Genomic DNA, 15,633 nt, shown 5'->3' on the forward strand with positions numbered 1-15,633 from the left:
AGGAAAGTCTTAAGCCTAGTCTTAAATGTGGTGAGTGTGCCTGCTTCCATCCTACTTTTTAAGACTCTAGGAACCACAAGTAACCCTGAATTTAGGGAGCTCTAGTAGGATAATGGGGTACAATAAGCTCTTTAAGATATGAAGGTGCCTGACCCTTTAAGGCTTTATAGGTAAGCAGAAGGATTTTAAATTATATTCTTAATTTTACAGGGAGCCAGTGTAGGGAAGCTAATACAGGAGTAACATGATCTCTTTTCTTAGTTTTTGTTAGTACACGAGCAGCAGCATTCTGAATCAGCTGGAGAGATTTAAGAGACTTATTAGAGCAGCCTGAATATAAGGAATTAATCTAGTCTCGAGGTAACAAATGCATGAACTCATTTCTCTGCATCGCTTAGAGACAGGATGTGCCTGATTTTGTAAATGTTACGTAGGTGAAAAAAGGCATTCCTAGAAATTTGGTTTATCTGAGAAATAAAAGACAAATCCTGATCAAAGGTAGCTCAGAGATTCTTTACGGTGCTGCTGGATGCCAGCGCGATGCCATCTAGAGAAACTATATCATTAGATAACTGATGTCGGAGGTGTTCTGGGCCTATAGAATAACTTCAGCTTTGTCTGAGTTTAACGTTAGGAAGTTGCAGGTCATCCAGGTTTTTATGTCCATAAGACAGTGGTTCCAAACTGGTGGTAAAACCGTAAAACATCTAACCTAAACCTAAATAAATCTAATAAATGAAAGTATTCATACATTTTGTGTTGACCCATTAAATATGAATGTGTTTATTTTTAAAATTGATATATTTAAATAAATCAAACAATTTAAATGTGTCACCTTTAAGAAGGGCTTGAATCGTTGTTTTGAGTGTAGAGATGTAACCTGATTGACTTCATATTTAGTCAGAATGATCTTGAGACCTTGGCAGTGAAAAGTTACTCAAAGATCAAAAAGTTATCGAACTATGTATCCGTGGCGGCAAAAAAAAACAACATTCACCACGAAACAGGAAGTTGTTGTAACTCGGCCGTATCTAATCTACTCCAAATTTCTCAGATCTCATTTTACATGGTTCGCCATCATCCATCAAGCTGTTGTAACTCGACTGTACTTTGTTAAAACTGTCCCAAACTTGACATGCTTGATGACTGTGATGACTTTAGGACTTCTGCGTGCCAATATTAACTCATAGTCATAGCGCCACCTACTGGCAACCACGTACGTAAGCAGGATTCTCTATTTACAGCGGCCCAAACACTGAACTTATTAAAAGGGTTCGTGGGCACACCACCAGAAAAGGACTTCTCTGATCTAAATATGTGCAAACTAAGATGCTTGGAGAGCAGAAATTGAATAAAAAAGGTTTCCAGATCGCGCTTGTACGTGGAGTTTTCATTAATAGTAAAGTGAATTGTTTTTGTTCGGTTTGGAACAGGCCGTAATGTAAAGTAATTTCATGCAACGTCAAGTTTGTTTAATAAAATCAAACTGCACCCAGACTCATTTGTATGATGGATTATTCTACATTGGCTCACCTTTTGGCTTAAACTTATTTCTTTATAAAAATGTTTTTTCTCCACATGGAACTATACATTCTCCTATTTCTCCTGGACTCTTCCAGCTTTGAGTCACTCAGCAGTGATTGTCAGCTACCTGCACAAACAAACGACCTGCATTTACTTTGACAGTCTGTTATGTTACTAACACTGAAGCGCGTTCACACACATTCAGTTTTTTGATGATTTTTACAGGGTGACAGTTATGATTGTACTCAAACCATTCGAGGCTTAAGACCTGGCAAAATGACCTGGTTACATCGTTGGTCGACACATGAAATACCGTTTAACTCGTGCACGCGGTGTATGATGGTCACAGGAATGCACGGCCGCGCCAACCAGAGTCCTGCCAGAACCCTCGACGTGCGTCAACATGCGAGGGCCCGATCAATGCTGCTTGCAGCTTTAATTCAACTTTGTACTTCCACTCCACTACATCTCAGAGGGAAATATTGTACTTTTTACTCCACTACATTTATCTGAAACCTTTAGTTACTAGTTACTTCGCACATTATAATTGTTCAAACCCTTCCTAACTACCCAAACTGATCAACAGTGTGTAAAGGAGTTACAATTGGCTCCACCTGAAACATCTGCAGCAGGAATAATGATCCAAACAAATATACATTTGTAATATCTATATATAATAGTGTGGCACTGACAGGAATCATGTTTCTGCAAAAGTAGTATTTTTATTACTATAGTTTGGAGTCCAATGACCTCATTTTCAGTTTTTCAGTTCAGTGCTAGAAATGTAGTCCTTTGTTGGGCGTGAATGAGTGACTGAAGTCAGGTTGAGCGTGTGAGGTGGATATGTGAAGGACAGCTGATAGTCAGTGAGGATCTGGATCTGGATTTGTTAAACTTCATCATGATGAGAATGTTTGTTCACAGATGTAGGTCGATCCAAAGAGAACCGACATCTTCTGAGCATGTTGCTTTTGCAGCTTAGCTACAAAGCCTCAGATGTCCGTGTCTGCTCTGCATCACCAACACATCCCAGGTAGCCAAAATGACCTGGCTCAGCTCCGGCGTAATTACGCGCCAGAATCGGGCCAAATACACAGGCCCGCTGCCGGCACTGCCATTATCGGGATTGCGGTGACGCTGCTGCTCGCACAATAAATCGTAGTTATTTTGATGGCGCTTTCAGCCCTTCACCGTTTGTGTAGCATCTCGTAAAGCTCTGTTCTCATTGCATTCCTTACTGACGTTTCACGTTGATGTTCCTTATGTGTTTACGCTGGATGTGGGCTACATCCCATTCAGCTGCTTTCATCGTGACGTGATGTTTACCAGTGCAAACAGCTGCTGTCATCAATTTATTATAGCAATAAGAACATCCTCTTGCAGTAAGCACACAGTTTCTCTTTTTTGTGTTGTCATAAAGATAGCCAGGACTGCGTTCACTCAATCACATGTTATTAGTATAGTACTTTTCATAATTATAAATATATACAGTATATATAGCCTTTCTGTGTTAAATAGAAATATACGACATCTGATCGTTCTTGTCTCATTATGCGCTCTGGGGCAGAAAACCAGTCAGAGAAGAGTGAACACCCGAGGTGATGAAATCATACAGGTCCATTCACAAACATTTTAACATTTAATTTAGTTAGTTATTTAATTTAGAAAGTTGTCAACTTTCAAGACAAGACTGCAACAAGAAAACCTTGGAAACAAGGCTGGTTAATTCACCTGCTGTCTGTGAAAGGAAGATTTGTTCAACGAATATTAAAATCACCAATTATTTTACAACGAATTCTCCACCCTAAAGAAAAACCAAACAGTTTGTTTCCGATCTTGGACCTCTGTGGTTGAGGTTATGGAAGGACAGAGACCGATGCTGACTGCTGCCAGAAGCAGAAACCAAAAGCTTTGGCGGTGCCATGACAACACAAAGCTATAACACCTTCACCTGCTCCTAATCAACATCATCCCCGTGTTTTTAAAAATGTTTGACCTTCAACGCTGCTGTTTGCCCTCTCTATCATTAAACTGTAGCCAATTAGAGGTAGAAAGTGAGGTAAGGCACTGACAGGTGATGGCAGGACGAGCTGCTCACACGGCACGATAGGCATTGGGGAATGCATGAGCCACCTTTTACAGATGGAGAAAGATTTCACACATCCCTGTATCCTTATTTAGCCCAATGGAGCTGGAACGCCTCATTAGAGAGTCCTCGGATGAGCAACATGACGAGACGGTAGTTCAGGGACCGGCTGTGAACACGATGCCTACTCTCAGTCACATGTTGAATTCATATGTATTTGTGGCACAAGTCACGTACCATTTTGACTAAGAATATACTGCTGTTATCACATAAAAACATTTTCTATCTCCTGAATGCTAACTGTTGTGGAGATTTAAGCTTTATGTTTTAATCCTCATGATTTCCACATGAAACCCCATTTTGATAGTATCCATGGCGATCGTAGCCTTGCAGTCGATTTGCTTTTGTAGTATTTCATTGTTGAGTTTGTGATGCATACTGGAGGAGCTGTAGAGTTTTGGGTTTGGGCTGTTTTGTTACGTCAAGATGTGTATGGGGTCAGATCAGTCTCAATATAAATGAATACACACAAAGGGATTAAAAAATCTCCACAATTGTTTTTCTTTCAATGCGCACAAAAATAGTTTTCATGATATATAAATGTAAATGGAATCCACATAACAAAAATGTGATTTACAAATACACAAACATATAAGGATTTTACTTTTTTAATCAAACTACATGTCACGTGGGAGCTTGTTTTTTGAGATATCCCTGACGTAGCCAATGAGATGTCTCCTCCATTTTCAACCAATCACATGAGCACACCCCCACGAGGGGTATGTACCCTTATATACCCTACCAACCTGGGAACGGGGTGGAAAGGAAACGTTTCTGGAAGCATCACAGACAGATATATTTGGCGAAATGGTTATAACATCTAACTTGTTCACCTCAGACAAGAGTTGAAACAGCCAAATGTGGGCAGGAAAGTCTGTAAGGACCCCAAAACAACCCAAACAACACAATAGAGCAACTTACTTATATTCAAACGTCATTTATTCAGAGATGACTCTTTCTGTCTGACTGGCGTAGTGAATGTGGTGCTCTGGCCTGGTGAGCGAGCTGACATGATTACATTACAATTAACTTTCTTAAACTGAAAACACAGTGTGGAAGCGTTAAACACCCCGGACAACGCCGTCGTAGAGACCTGTCAATCACCGTGTAGCCCCGCCCTAAAGCATCCCTGCTTTATGGTCCGTTTGACTCTAAATGGACCATCATTTACTAAATGAACATCATGCTGTGTTGAAGAAGACTTGAAACTAGAGATTGAGACCATAAACTCATGTTTACAATGTTTACTGAGGTAATAAATCAAGAGAGAATTAGAGTCATTTTCTCAGACTTCTGACTTGATGTTAAGTCAGAGACTGTACATTTCTTTAATAGTCATTCAAATGTTTTCATGTTTTTTTATGTCAAGTAATGTTCTCAGCTGAAAACATTAAACCAGAGGTGGAGTTGCAATGTGGTTAATGCAGTTATTTTACATAACGAGCAGCAATATCATCTTTTAGAGTGTGTCATCATAACTAGAACATATTTTCATATCCTGCTTGTCTGTGCATCTGTCTGTTTAAATGTATGTGCATACATATTTGCTTGTGTGTGTGTGCACATGTGCAGGCATGTCTCTTCCTTGCCAGCTCAGTGGATTGCGTAACAGCTGCTGGTGGCTGTGGTCTGCACTACAATGTGTTACATAAAACAATTTGATGTTCAGAGTTATAATCCGGCCTGTGCTGCCTGAGCGCTCCCCATCTGGGATTTCCAGCCTGTCCTCACCCTGAGCTCTGGGCCTCCCCTCCTCTGTGCTGACACCGACACTCCTCCAGTGTAAAGACAGGCCACCAGCCCCTTTGAGCCCTTTGATCCCCTCTGAAGTCATGCTGGCTGGATTGGCCTGACTATTAATAATCAGAGACAACGCTGTCTGCTGCAAAATTATTTTCCATTACAACTAAATGGCAATAATTACATTTTAAAGGAAAGATATTTTCTCCCGACAGTTTTCGACATGTGGTTGATGTCGTAAATTGAAACAAAGCCAAAAACACACAAAATGACTTCATGTTCAGGAAACCAAACTTGGTTAAGTATATTTTTTGGGGCTAAAAATAAGTATGTTTGTTACGTCATTTAAGTTAAGGACATCATTTAAAATAAGTCAAATTTGACTTTTAGTTTCATATGGGACATGACCAGCGGTCTTCTGGGTCTTTGACCCATCTGTTCACCCCGACTTCCTCCCTACACAGACTTCCACGACCTATGATTGGCAACCTATTTGTTATACTTCAAAAGCAATAGTTAACCCTCTTTTGTTCTGCCGGCTGGGTCGTGCTTGTAGTGACGAACCTGCAGAAAATGATCACCAGCTCTTCTGTTCCCCTCGGCTCTACCGAGCGTTTTAGCCTCGCTTTAATTAAACCTAATGGCCTACATAGAAAGGTACCAACAACCTGTACCAGCCAACCACATCTGTGTCTGTGTGTCCTCCATATTTGCCTTGCAGCTTGGTATTTCCATTTGAAGATGAACATGATCCTCCATCAGCCCTGCCTCCTCCTGACAATTATGTGTGAGAACGCAGTGCAGCGTTGGAGTGACACATTCCAAAAAGTCCAAACAGGTAAAACTAAGCCAAGTAAAAATAAACCCCAAATATGAGCTGCAGGTGTCTCCTGGGAGGGCGTGTGTGATCCGAAGAGATGAAGAGGATATCAGAGGGAATATCCACCGTCAGCGTCTGAAGATCACTTCTGACAACACCAACTAACCAGCCTGCTGCTGCACACCGTGGGAGGTGGTGTGTGTGTGTGTAGGTGTGTGTGTGTGTGTGTGTGTGTGCGCGCGTCACCTGCAGCCGTGTGAACTCACCAGGGTGTTTAGGTAACTGACAGAAAGGATGAAGGTGTTCTGAAGCCGAGCTCTCACATATATATTTGCACACACATTCACAGCTGTGCATGCTGATTGGGACCTTCATTCAGGCCACAGAAGCATTTGACACAAACTAAGTCGCTGGATGTGTGTTTGTGTCAAAGGGCTAGTCTGAAATTCAGAAATCAATTCTTACTTTTATGCGACAACATATGTATATCTATCTCCTTCAGCGATGGATACATTTTAAAAGGCCATTCCAGTGATTTATTATGGCACTTCCATAAACTTAATGTATTGACAAAACTCAATCCCACGTCCCCCCGTCCTGCCGACTGGAATACTCAGTAGTGCACCGAATGTTTCCTCCTCTTTGACCAACATTAGAAGCTGTTGTTTTATGAAATTATTGAGCCTTTTTGAAAAAATAAAACTATATATTTGTGAGCTATTTTGAATAAAGTTTGATGTCTTCAGCAGGTACCAATAGGATTGGGGCTGAGTCGGAATGTATTGAGAGTCAGACTCAACACATCGCTGGTTCGGGTCTTTTCTTTTCATGGCTACAAAGTTAAAAACTAACACCAGCCAAAGTTCATGTGATAAGACCTAATATAGACCAGGGCTGCAAACTAATTATTACATCATCCATTAATCCATTCATATTTTGTAAGATGAATTGTATTCAAATAGCTGGCGTTATACAGTATGAATACTTAGACCTGCTAAATTGATTATGCATTTTTTGTCCACTTGCAGGCAGCAGTAACAAGTATTGAACTCATCATTGACATCGACTTTTACGTTGAAATAGTAAAGTTGTTAACAAACAGTTGCTTATTTGCACATCCAGCAGTTACAGAGGAAATGTATCATTCATTTGGAGTTGTGTTTGTGTCCACTAGATGAATGGAAGTCCTACATTCTCTCTCTTATAGCTCTATTTTTGGTCTCCACCACCTCCTGAGGGAATTATCGGTCTCTTTAGCTGCTAAATGCTCCACTGTGTTCACCAGCTAGTCTCAAAATCTGTCTGCTGGTTACTGAGTAGTAGTAAGTGTGCAGCAGGTCTTTTTTCCCCCCTAGCTTTTTCACTGAAAACAGCAATGAGACGGGAGAGAGTGAACCAAAAATCTAAACTTATGGACCGGACAGCTAAACAATGAGCTGAAAGTCGCTATAACGTAGCGCTGAGCTGACAGTAGTGTTGCCAACCTGATGACTTTCTCGCTAGATTTTACGACTTTTCAGACCCTTTTCTACGCCTTTATTTAAAAAAGCAGACAAGCAACAAATGAAGCTACTTCTTCAGACCATCAGGGGAAAGATTTATGTTATTGCATCCTGCCCAGAGTCATAACAGTCCAGTCTTCTGTCGATGACGTTACCGATATGCAAATTAGTCATCTGGTTACTTTTAGCAACCTTTGGAGCTAATGCTAGCTGCTTTCATTAGAAAAGAGTTTTGGCTAACACTGGCTGACAGATTCAGATTGTAGGTTTATCACTACAGGTCCTTTCACATTGTCATTAGAAAAAATGATATTATTATTATTAAAGCCTCTCTAAAACAAGAAAAGAAGAGGGAAAAAACTGTATAGTTCATGGCAATAAAAAGACAATATTTGAATATGTTGACAGGGACAAACAACATCTGGAAGAGACACAAGTGCAGAGGATTTACATCAGGATTTGGTTTGAGTCCAGAGACTGATCTCACCAACTGGAGGTCAGAGTTTGCTCATTATATTACACTACTAAGTACAACATCAACTGAAGCGTTGATCATCTCTTCACAGATTTTCTACACAGACGGACTCATACTATTCTTCCATTCAGATTACAAAGCTCCTTAGTTTGCCATTTTTAGCGCCGTCCAGCCTCCTGCTATGATGGCCTGGTGCCCAGAACGCCCATCGTCTTACCAGGGATTAAAAAGCCTCTGATATGTGGAAGTCATCAACAGCTCCAATCGACAGATGTTAGAAAATATGAAGCACAGGCAAAAGGTCAAAGCCAGCACATGTTGTGTGTGGTCAGTCATATCTGACGTGCATAAACGCACGTGTCAGACTGCATGTGTTGTTTAGGGTTTAACTATGTGCTGCATGTGATGGTGCATGAACTAAGCATGTTTCCTTGATCTTTGTCGGGCACAATAGTTCAACATTTTGGAAACTACTTCCACATAAACATTTTCTCTCTGGGCTTATAAATAATCAATCTTTTCAGGCAATACCGATGTTTACAATATACATATCGATATTTTCTCTAAGATAACAGTTTTCTGAATTTAGAAGAACCCAGCTCGTATTTAAGCTCAAAAGTTACGATATTAAGTCAGTTCTGCAACACAAATGTGAAATAAAAAGAGTTAACCGCACAACCAAAATTCAACAAAAAAAATGTGAACTATTTAAAATATGTACAGGACTGTCTCAGAAAATTAGAATATTGTGATAAAGTTCTTTATTTTGTGTAATGCAATTAAAAAAACAAAAATGTCATGCATTCTGGATTCATTACAAATCAACTGAAATATTGCAAGCCTTTCATTCTTTTAATATTGCTGATTATGGCTTACAGCTTAAGAAAACTCAAATATCCTATCTGTAAATATTAGAATATCATGAAAAAGTATACTAGTAGGGTATTCAACTAATCACTTGAATCGTCTAATAAACTCGAAACACCTGCAAGGGTTTCCTGAGCCTTGAAAAACACTCAGCTTGGTTCAGTAAACTAAATCACATGTATGGGGATTATCACAATATTCTAATTTTCTGAGACAGTCCTGTATGTGGACGTATGAAATGTAAGATCAAACAAAACTCCAAGTCCTTCCTGTCATTCTACAAAGCAAAAGTTGATACCATCTACAACCAACTGGCCACTTCCAGCCCCGCCATGTCCAACCCTGTAAATCCTCCACTAACTGACCTGTCACTGTCCCGATTCTCCCTGATCTCCCCCTCAGATCTCAATAAATCACTTTCTGGCATGAAGACTGCGACACCCTCAAAAAGCCTGGCCTGGACCCTGACATCCCCAACAACTACAGACCCATCGCCAAGCTCCCTTTTGTCTAAAATACTGGAACGCACTGTTGCCCACCAACTCAAAACCCACCTGGACTCAAACCAACAGTATGAACCATTTCAATCTGGATTCAGATCTCATCACAGCACAGAAACTGCCCTGATCAAAGTCACCAATGACCTCCTCCTCTCCTCTGATGACCACTTCCTCAACATCCTAATACTGACCTCAGTGCAGCCTTTGACACCATCAACCCCTCCATCCTCCTTTCCCGTCTGGAGTCCTCCCTCCACATCACTGGCACAGCCCTCTCCTGGTTCAAATCATACCTCTCCGACCGTGAACAGTTCATTAGTATCAACAAATTCAAGTCTGACACAGTCTCTCAAGGTGTCCCCCAAGGTTCTCTACTCGGTCCCCTCCTCTTCATCCTCTACCTGCTCCCCCTTTGCGACATCATATGCCACCATGGTCTCCACTTCCACTGCTATGCTGTCGACACCCAGCTCTACATCTCCACCAAATCCATCATCCCCACCACCCACTCCAACCATCACCAACTGACTCACAGATATAAAAACCTGGAGGCAAGCCAACTTCCTCAAACTCAACAGCAACAAATCTGAAATCCTCATCATCAGCCCCAAATCACTAAACAAATCCCACCACAACTTCTCCCTCTGCATCGATGGCAACACTGTTCCAGCATCCACACATGTCCGTAACCTTGGAATCATTGTCGATCAAAGCCTCTCCTTTGAATCACATCACAAAAACATCGCCGATCTCCGCCCCTCCCTCTCCTCCACAGCCGCTGAAACACTCCTCCTCGCCTTCATCACCTCTCGACTGGACTACTGCAACAGCATCCTGTACGGCTCATCCACCAAAATCATCAACAAACTACAAAACTTCCAGATCTCAGCTGCCCGTCTGCTCTCCCACTCCTCCAGAGCCCACATCACCCCAGTCCTTCAAAACCCCCACTGGCTCCCCATACAGCAAAGAATCCAGTTCAAGATTCTCCTCATCACATACAAAGCCCTTCATAACCTCGCCCCTTCATACCTTTAGACCTCCTGCATCAACACGCTCCCAACCTCAGATCCACCGACGCCAACCTCCTTACCCCCCCTACTCTGTCCAAGCATCGGACCTGGGGGGACGGGGCCTTCTCCATCGCTGCCCCCTCCCTCTGGAACTCCCTCCCCCAGCACCTCAGACATTATCCGTCACCCGTCACTTTCAAAACTGCACTTAAAGCTCATCTATTTAAATCTGCGTTTAACCTGTGAAGTCACTTATGAATGTTTCTCACTGTTATGTCATCTATTCTGTTCTTATTGTTATTACTTCTATTGTTTCGGTTTTACCATGTAAAGTGTCTTTGAGTACCTTTTAAAAGCGCTATAAATAAAATGTTTTATTCTTATTATTACCTACCCAAGCTTTATACCTCACAGACATATGCCATCTAACAGAGTTCCTCTTTAAGCTTCCGCACAACTCAGCCCGAATACAGAGAGCAGAGCCAGAGAGGTGACCTCCAGCTGTGATGAATGGAGAGGGTTTTAGGAGTTTTAGTCATAGCGCTCTGCTTTGAAAACATAAATACAGCCACACGACCTGGGTTCATGCTCAACAGGGTAGTTTGTTTGTCTGGCTCATGTTACTTGCTGCAGGGCTCCGGGCCTGAACAAAGCTCTCAGAGCAGCACTCACCCAGACTACTGAGAAGGTTACTGTCACTTTAGGAAACGCTCATATGAAATGTATAACAACACACCCAAGAAAAGCTGATACGATTTGAGGGATACAGTGGTTACATATACAGTATGTGCTGCCGCTGCATCCAACACCTGGAGGGGTCAGTCTAACCATGATCATCATCCATCATTTTCGTGGTGAGGAATATTAAAATTTAAGATGAAGAAACTCACTGTTTTTCTTATCTTTCCTATGTTTTCCTTGTGTCTCCTCCTCCCCTGTCTGTCACTGTGTGTCTGTGTCTTGTGGGGAGTTAATTAAAAATCCTCACCACCTGGTGAACCTGCACACCGGTTGTTCCGTCCACCTCTGCGGTACTGTGACTCTCTGCCTTTCGTGTTGCTATATTCTTCTGGTGGTTTCTCCTAACGTCTGCTTCCTGTGTCTAGGATCTCCTGTCTGCGCCTGTCTTTGATATCCTGGCAGGAGGAGAGTTAACCACTGAACCCTGGGGTTGTGGTAGCTACTAGCAATTCAATTGGAGAAATAAGAATACCTTGCTTCTCTCACTGTATGCTGTTGCTATACCATCTCCAAGCCTTTTATGATACCAAGAGAGACCTTGAGTTTGACTTTCTGCTTCTTTCTTCACAACGCTCCGATACTGCTTCTCTAAGTCCTTTATATGGTCATTTAACCAGATAGGGACATTATGTTTTCATCTCAATGTCATCCAGGATATTCTGACAAGTCCTATTTAAAGGATCTAATAAATCGTTGCCAGAGAGAGCCTTCTGATTAAGAGCATCAATGGGCATTGAACTTTTTCGCAGAAACTGGTAGTTGACTTGGAATTAAAAGGTCGAGAGCGGATACAAAGAGATGGTCTTCTGCCAGGAAACAGGACGTATGAAAGACCACAACCTTGTGATCAGAGACATTAAAATCTAGCTATTCAATATTATTTAGAGAAACACCATGAAACCATCAGTAAAAGCAGAAATGCGGGGGCAAAAACTGTGGCAGCGAGGATAGAACTCGATCATATTTGGCCATAATAAAAGAAAAAGAAGCTCAGAAAATGCTTGAATAGAACCAGTGTTGTAAATAGGCCACGTGATGATGGACATAGAAAAACCCAGAGACTCAAAAGAAGAAAAATATATTAAGAGAGTCAAACGTACATTTGTAGTTGTTAGTAAAAATGATAGCTGATAAGAGCTGAAGATAAAATAGAGTAGGGGGGAAGGGCAGAGGGACATATGCAGGGCCTAACTAGGACTCAGTGATAAATAAGAAAATAATATTGTTAAAATCTAGGCATATAAAAGACTTGTCCAAGGGACCTCACGTTAACTGATACTAAGTACCTGCTGACGGGACAAACACAACGCTGAGCTGGAAGTGAGTCAGTCAATATATAGAAAATATATAACAATGAATAATTCCAATACGGAGAAAGAGACAATCTGAGGTAGTGACGTCAAGTAAGTGCCAAGCACTGGACCTGGACCACCAAACCCTTTCTGTATCACAAATATCTGGTAAGAGGGCAGAATATACTCAAGAGGAATAACTCAAGAATTACATTCTAAAGCAGTTAATTGCAGACAATGACAATTATATTCGAAGAGGTGCAGTATAATCAGAGATGCAGCTGGAGGATAAGAAACCTCTGAATGAATTGACACGATCCAACCAGCACAAAAGCCCTGAGTGAGGGAAAGGGGAGGAAGGGAAAGAATAAAAGGGAATAACTAGAGGGCTGCCCTGTGTTTATAGAACTAGAGTTATAATCCATAACCATTACTCTACTTGTCACAGGCTCTACCCCCCCCCCCCATATAACAACCTTTATATGAGATATACATCAAAATATTTGCCTTGGAAATCACCCATGAACCCATCAGCCCATAGACACATTCTTCCATAGGTCAAAGCAGCATTTCAGCCCCTGCAGTGACTCCAGCCTGCACAGTATATCAGAGTGTGATGGTCCCCTATGGTGATATGGTCTGAGTCCTGATCATTCTAGCAGAAACACCTGGGGGATTTCTGTCTAGTTGCAGGGAGGAGGCGTTGTGAGAAACACATTGAACTGTGGGGTAAGAAATCGTGGTGGGTAACCTGTGACAGATCAGCCGTCTGTCTTCATCACTCGTCAAAATAAAAAAGTCCCTGAGTTACACCACACACTGAAATGCACAAGACAGTTATTGGACTGATATATTGAATACCCCAGCATGATATGCCTCCTGAAAAAAATGTGTCTTATTACCACAACTAAAAAGAATATCAGTCTCCAAGGCTTAATGGGTTTGTTCTGTTTTATAATTAACAATTTGATTTATGTTACACAACTGGAAATAAGTAGCTCTATTACTGCAAAGATTCACATAAACTAATTAAATCTCTCAGAAACTCTGTCCAAGTGAAGCTGCGGTCGGCTGCAGCTTTAGAACATGTGCACTGAATCAGCTTTGTTTTTCAGCTGAGAGACTCTTTTACTGGAAAAGGAGCATAATAAAAAGAACATTGCCTCTCAGTGGAGACAGACATTTCTGGTAAATCACTCCGGTAACTAACTATTGTCTTATCCAGAGCTGTTATTGTTGCATATCTGAGCCCATATGTCTTTTGTCTGCTTATCTGTATTGTCTACGGTACAGGCAGCCTGTATTATTAGGACCTCAAACAAAAAAAGAGCATATTATCAGCTGTTATCCGCTACACCTCAACTTCCTTTTCTCTTTCATTACAAATCCAATCTGGGAACCCGTCGGCTATCAGTATGAAAATGCGGACCAAGACCTCTTCATTGTTGACAGTGTGATCAGCAACTTGAGACGTGAGAATTGGGTTGAGTTGAGATACAACGCCTATGCCGAATCTAATAGCTAGTAAATAGCCAGAATTCTCAGACAATTGCAGATGGGTTCTGAGATTGTATTTCTAGCACTGCGTTTTGCCTCTTTTGCTCTCCACATGGACTGTTTCCCTGCATGCAACCAAAGTCTGCTCAAATGTGATTGGTCAATTCGACGCAGACTACAAACAGACTACAAATGGAAACCAGAATGCTTCTGATAGCAAAATCAACCCTGTCTCCTACATAATTATGTTCCTATGCTGAATACTCAAATACGTTTTGAGGAAAATATATTCTAAACTGAAATGTTAAACTCGTGATTAATGTTGTGATTGAAACAAAACACAACAAAACTGATTGGATATGTTTCGGCAACACGCATGGTTTGGCTCAAAATAAGTTTGTTATGTTCTCAAAGTTACAGAGGTTACTTCACGTCAACATTGACTTTTGGTTTTACACAGGATACAAACCGTGTCCTGTGTTTGTTTCACCCATCTAACAATCCAACGTGCTACTCAGATAAACTCCTGAGAGTTTGATTAGAAACATAATTGAAATATGTCAAAAACAAACCCAATAGAGTAGAAAATGAGTTTCCCTGCAAAAGTAATTGACAAGGCAGTTTGTTGAAGGGAACATCATTTTAAAGAGACCTGGGCCCTATTCCTCGTACGTGGTTCAACTAAGTCGATCAAATGTCCTATTAGCAGCTTAAATTAACCCGATGATTGACATCAGGCTATCTCGGTTCCTCAAAGGCTGATCCGCGCTCAAACAGTCTCGTTAATTTGAACCAGACGTCAATCATCAGGATCGTTGCGTGTGTCCGTCCTACTTCAAAAGCGGGAAGCGTCGATCACCGAAACCATGATTTTCTAACAGTACAACGGCAAATAAACTCAAAGAAAGAGCCTCTTTTTACTCCGCTGACGAGCAGGAGATGATCATGAACGCATATGAGGAATTCAAGACCATAATCATGGCGAAATCTAACGCTGTGAGGGCTAGACGAGAAGCATGGCAAAATATCGCAGACGTCGTTAAATGCGCAAGTGTTGGGAAAATGTATAGGTTAATTTTAAGAGCCTCATCACCCCAACCAATCAGATTATATCTCTTTAAATGTGCTGCTGGCAGTAGGCTTAATGGAATGCATCATCCAATGAGATCTATAGCGAAAATATTGATCTCAACTCTTTCAGAATAAGTAGATAAAAACAAGCCCAAAGAGTTTCTATTGATACGAATGAATAGATCCTTATGAGGATATATGTACTGTATGCGCTTATGTATCATGTACTATATATGTGTGTATATACATGTATGTGTAGATTACCATATAGAACTAGGAGTTTGAATATGTGTGTGTGAATCTGTGTAGGGGCGGATCAGTGTGTATGTATTATTCATAATAAGCAGTGAAAATAAATTGTGTGTAATTCTCTCTATTCTTATCATGAGTCCAACTTCATCATGTTCTACAGTAATGATATCTATGGTGTACTAATAACACTGTC

Source organism: Pholis gunnellus (genome assembly GCF_910591455.1).
Source record: "Pholis gunnellus genome assembly, chromosome: 15".
In the NCBI taxonomy this organism is placed as follows: domain Eukaryota; kingdom Metazoa; phylum Chordata; class Actinopteri; order Perciformes; family Pholidae; genus Pholis; species Pholis gunnellus.